Source organism: Tachypleus tridentatus, chromosome 13 (assembly GCF_004210375.1).
Source record: "Tachypleus tridentatus isolate NWPU-2018 chromosome 13, ASM421037v1, whole genome shotgun sequence".
NCBI classification, from domain to species: domain Eukaryota; kingdom Metazoa; phylum Arthropoda; class Merostomata; order Xiphosura; family Limulidae; genus Tachypleus; species Tachypleus tridentatus.
The window spans coordinates 261,726,011-261,732,871 of NC_134837.1; positions in this window are offsets into that span (position 1 = coordinate 261,726,011).

Sequence of the window (6,861 nt, forward strand, 5' to 3'; positions counted from 1 at the left end):
TCTGACAAAATCACAGTTGTTTTCTGACAATACCACAGTTTTAATCTGACAATATCACAGTGTTAAACCGATAATACCACAGTTTTAATCTAAAATGGCACACTTTTAACCTTACAATACCACAGTTTTAATCTAAAGATATCACAGTTGTAATCTCACAATACCACAGTTTTAATCAACCAATTCCGTAGTTTAAAACTGACAATACCACAGTTTGAATCTGATAATAGAACAGTCTTATCATGACAATACCACAATTTTAAGCTGAAAATAGCACAATTTTAACCTGGCAATACCACAGTTTTAACCTATCAATACCACAGTTTTAATATGACAATAGCTGAATTTTAACTTGAAAATAGCCAAGTTTTGTTTTGACAATACCATAGTTTTGATCTCACAATGCCACAGTTTTATCCTAACAATACCATAGTTTTACCTGACAATAGCACAGTTTTATTGTGACAATACCACAGTTTCTTTTTGGCAATACAACAGTTTTAACCAAACAATACCACAGCTTTATTCTGACAATAGCACAAATTTAACCTGACAAAACAACAGTCTTAACCTGAAAATACCACTTATTTATTCTGGCAATATGAAAGTTTTAAAATAACAATAGCACAGATGTAATTTGACAATTCCATAGTTTTAATCTGACAGTAGCACAGTTTCAACATGACAATACGACATTTTTAACCGAACAATACCACAAATTTAACCTGACAGTTGCACAGATTTAATGTGACAATAAAACAGTTCTGACCTGAATATAGCATTGTTTTAATCTGACAATACCAAAGTTTTCTTTTGGCGATACCACAGTTTTAACCAAACAATACCAGAGATTTATTCTGACAGTAGCAAAGTTTTAACATGCGAAAACCACAGTTTTATCCTGAAAACACACGGTTTCAAACTAACAATAACAAAGTTTTAACCTTACAATACCACTGTTTTAATCAGACAATACCACATTCTTAACCTGAAAATACAACAGTTTTAAACTGACAATAGCACAGTTTTAATCTGGCAATACCACAGTTTTAACCAAGTATACCACAGCTTTATTCTGACAATAGCACAGTTTTTACCTCATAATACAACAATTTTAATCTTACAATAACAAGTTTTATCCTGACAGTACCACAGTTTTAATCTGACAATACCAAAGTTTTCTTTTGGCAATACCACAGTTTTGACCAATCAATACCACAGTTTTAACCTGACAATACCACTGTTTTAATATGACAATAATACAGTTTTATCCTGACAATACCACTGTTTTAACCTGACAATAGAACAATTTCAAACTGACAATACCTCACATTTAATCTGACAATAGCACAGTTTTAACCTGACAATACCACAGTTTCAATCTGACAATATCACAGACTTATTCTCACAATAACACAGTTTTATACTGACAATACCACATTTTTCTTCTTACAATAGCACAGTTTTATTCAGATAATACCACAGTTTTATTCTTAAAATACCACAGTTTTGCCCTGACAATACCACAGTTTTAATCTGACAACACCACAGTTTTCTTTTGGCAATACCATAGTTTTAACCAAACAATACCAGAGCTTTATATTTACAATAGCACAGTTTTAACCTCACAAAACCACAGTCTCAACCTGACAATACCACAGATTTATTCTGACAATAGCACAATTTTACATGACAATACTACAGTTTTAATCTGACAATACCACAGTTTTAATCTGACTGTACCACAGTTTAAATCTGACAATACCACAGATTTATTCTGGCAATAACACCGTTTTACTCAACAATAACACAGTTTACTCAACAATAACACAGTTTTAAGCTGATAATACCACAATTTTAATATTACAATAACACAGTTGAAATCGGACAATAGCACAGTTTAAATCTTACAATACCACAGTTCTCTTTTGGCAATACCACTGTTTTAACCTGACAATAGAACAATTTTGAACAGACAATAACGCATTTTAATTTTGACAATACCGCTGATTTAATCTGTCAATACCACAGTTTTAATATGAGAATTGCAAAATTTTGAGTTGAAAATAGCCAAGTTTTAATCTTACAATGCCATAGTTTTATCCTCTCAATACCACAGTTTTAACCTGACAATAGCACTGTTTTATTCTGACAATAACATAGTTTTCATATTAAACAGCACAGTTTCAATCTTACAATAGCACAGTTTTATTCTAAGGTTACCACAGATGTAAACTGAAAATACCACAGTTGTATACTGACACTAACACAGTTTTAATATCAGAATACCACAATTTTAATTTGACAATAGAACGATTTTATTTTGATAATACCACAGTTTACACCTGACAATAGCTGAGTTTTAATCTCACAATAGCACAGTTTTATTCTAAGAATACCACAGTTTTAATACGATAATAGCACAGTTTTAAACTTACAATACCACAGTTTTAATCAACTAATACCGTATTTTGAACCTCAGAATACCAGAGTTTTAATCTGATAATAGAACAGTCTAAACATGACGATACCACCATTTTAGCTGAAAATAGCAAAGTTTTAACCTGACAATACCACAGTTTTAATGTAACAATACCACAGTTTTTATCTGACAATACCAAAGTTTTAATATGACAGTAGCACATTTTAAATTGAAATTAGCTTAGTTTTATTTTGACAACACCACAGTTTTAATCTCACAATGCGACAGTTTTAATATTACAATACCACAATTTTATTCTAAGAATACCATAGTTACATACTAAAAATACCACAGTTTTAAAATCACAATACCACAATTTTAATTTGACAATAGAACAGTTTTAATCTGACCATACCACAGTTTTTTCTGAAAATAGCACAGTTTTATTTTGACTATTCCACAGTTTTAATCTGACACTAGCACAGTTTCATCCTGACAATTCCACAGTTTTAATATGACAATAGCACAGTTTTATTCTGACAATACCACAGGTTTAATCTGACAATAACACAGTTTCATTCTGACAGTACCACAATTTTAACCTGACAATATCAGAAATTTAACCTAACAATACCATAAATTTAACCTGAAAATTGTACAGTTTTAACCTGATAATACTATAGTTTTAATACGAGAATAGCGCAGTTTTAACCTGACAGTACCACTGTTTTAATCTGACAATAGCACAGATTTAACCTGACAATGGGACAGTTTCATTCTGACAATAACATAGTTTACACATGAGAACAGCACAGTTTAAATGTTTTAATAGCGCAGTTTTATTCTAAGAATAACACAGATGTAACCTGAAAATACCACAGTTTAAATCTGACAATAGCACAGTTTTAACATGATAATATCACTGTTTTAATGTGAAAATACCCCTGTTTTAACCTGACAATAGAACAATTTTAAACAGACAATAACACAGTTTTAATATGACAATAGCACAATTTTAACTTGAAAATAGCCAAGTTTTATTTTTACAATACCACAGTTTTAATCTCACAATGCCATAGTTTTATCCTCTTAATACCACAGTTTCAACCTGACAATAGCACAGTTTTATTCTCACAATACCATAGTTTTAATATCACAATACCACAATTTTAATTTGACAATAGAACGATTTTATTTTGACAATACCACATTTTACACCTGACAATAGCTCAGTTTTAATCTTACAATACCACAGTTTTATTCTGGCAATACCACAGTTTTAATCTGATAATACCACAGTTTTAATCTGACAATATCACTGTTTTAAATTGATAATACGATAGTTTTTATACGACAATAGCACAGTTTTAACCTGACAATACCACAGTTTAAATATGAGAATAGCACATTTTTTACATGACAATACCATAATTTTCATCTGACAATAACACAGTTTTTTCCCTGCAATACCACAGTTTTAATCTGACAATACCAGAGTTTTCTTTCTGCAATACCACTCTTTTAACCTGACAATAGAACAATTTTAAACAGACAATAACTCAGTTTAAATTTGACAATACCGTCGATTTAATCTTACAATGCCACAGTTTTAATCTGACAATACCACAGTTTTAATATGACAATACCACAGTTCTATTCTGCCAATTGCACAGTTTTATTCTGACAGTACCACAATTTTAATCTGATAATACTACAGTGTTAATACGACAATAGCGCTGTTTTAACCTGACAGTACCACAGTTTCAATCTGACAATAGCACAGTTTGAACATGATAATACCACCGTTTTAATATCACAATAACACAGTTTTAACCTGACAGTACCACAGTTTTATCTGACAATAACATAGTTTTATCCTGACAACATCACAGTTTTTTCTGTCAATACCACTGTTTGAACTAACAATAGAACAATTTCAACCTCACAATGCCCCACATTTAATTTGACAATAGCACAGATTTTTTCTGACAATACCACAGTTTTATTCTAAAAATAGCACAGTGGTTTTCTGACAATACCACAATTTTAATCTGACAATAACACAGTTTTAACCTGACAATACAGCAGTTTCAATCTGACAATATCACAGATTAAATCTGACAATAGCACAGTTTTAACCAGACAATAGCACAGTTTTAACCTGATAATACCACAGATTTATTACGACAATAGCACAGTTTAACCTGACAATACCACAGTTTTAATATGGCAATAACGCAGTTTTAACATGACAATAGCACAGTTTTAACCTGAGAAAACCACATATTTAATATGACAATAACACAGTTTTGTCCTGACAATACCACAATTTTCTTTTGGCAATACCATAGTTTTAATACGACAATAGCAGAGTTTTAACCTGACAATAACACACTTTTATCCTAGAATTCCCAAAGTTTAAATCTGACAATACCACAGTTTTCTTTTGGCAATATACTGTTTTAACCTGACAATAGAAGAATTTCAACCTGACAATACCGCAGATTTAATCTGACCATAGCACAGTTTTAATATCAGAATACCACTGTTTTATTCTGACAATACCTCAGTTTTATTCTCACAATAGCACAGATTTAATTTGACAATAGGACAGTTTCATTCTGACAGTACCACAGTTTTAACCTGAGAATAGCACACTTTTATTCTGACAATAATATAGTTTACACATGAGAACAGCACTGTTTTAATCTTATAATAGCACAGTTTTAATCTTATGATAGCACAGTTTTATTCTAAGAATACCACAGATGTAACCTGAAAATACCACAGTTTAAATCTCACAATAGCACAGTTTTAACATGATAATATCACCGTTTTAATGTGACAACACCACAGTTTTAACCTGACAATACCGCAGTTTTAATCTGACAATATCTCAGTTTTCTTCTGGCAATACCACTGTTTTAATACGATAATAGAACAGTCTAAACATGACAATACCACAATTTTAAGATGACAATAGCACAGTTTTAACATGATAATATCACCGTTTTAATATCACAATACCACAGTTTTATTATGACAATACCACAGTTTTAATCTGACAGTACCACAGTTTAAATGTGACAACACCACAGTTTAAATCTGACAACACCAGAGTTTTATACTGCCAATACCACAGTTTTAATCTGACAATGACACAGTTTTAACCTGATAATACCACAGTTTTAATACGACAATAATACAGTTTTAACCTCACAATACCAATGTTTAAATCTGACAATAGCTCAGTTGTAATATGACAATACCACATCTTTATTCTGACAATAACACAGTTTTTTCTTTTAAATACCGCAGTTTTAATCTTACAATACCTCAGTTTTCTTTTGGCAATATCACTGTTTTAACCTGATAATACTACAGTTTTAATACGACAATAGCGCAGTTTTAACCTGACAGTACCACAGTTTCAATATTACAATAGCACAGTTTTAACATGATAATACCACCGTTTTAATATGACAATAACACAGTTTTAACCTGACAATACCACAGTTTTTATCTGACAATAACATAGTTTTATCCTGACAGCATCACAGTTTTTTTCTGTCAATACCACTGTTTTAAACTAACAATAGAACAATTTCAACCTGACAATGCCCCACATTTATTCTGACAATAGCACAGTTTTTTTCTGACAATACCACAGTTTCATTCTTAAAATAGCACAGTTGTTTTCTGACAATACCGCATTTTTAACCTGACAATACAGCAGTTGCAATCTGACAATATCACAGTTTTAATCTGACAATAGCACAGTTTCAACCAGACAATAGCACAGTTTTAACTTGACAAAACCACAGTCTTAACCTGACAACCACATATTTATTTTAACAATAGCACAGTTTTACATGACAATACTACAGTTTTATTCTGACAATACCACAGTTTTAATCTGACAATAACACAATTTTAAACTGTTAATACCACAGATTTAATACGACAATAGCACAGTTTAACCTGACAATACCACAGTTTAAATCTGACAATAGCTCACTTTTAACATGACAATACCACAGCTTTATTCTGACAATAACACAGTTTTTTCCTTACAATACCGCAGTTTTAATCTTACAATACCTCAGTTTTCTTTTGGCAATACCGCTGTTTTAACCTGACAATAGAACAATTTTAAACAGACAATAACACAGTTTTAATATGACAATAGCACAATTTTAACTTGAAAATAGCCAAGTTTTATTTTGACAATACCACAGTTTTAATCTCACAATGCCATAGTTTTATCCTCTTAATACCACAGTTTCAACCTGACAATAGCACAGTTTTATTCTGACAATACCATAGGTTTCACATGAGAAGAGCACAGTTTTATTCTGACAATACCACAGTTTTATTCTAAAAATAGCACAGTGGTTTTCTGACAATACCACAATTTTAATCTGACAATAACACAGTTT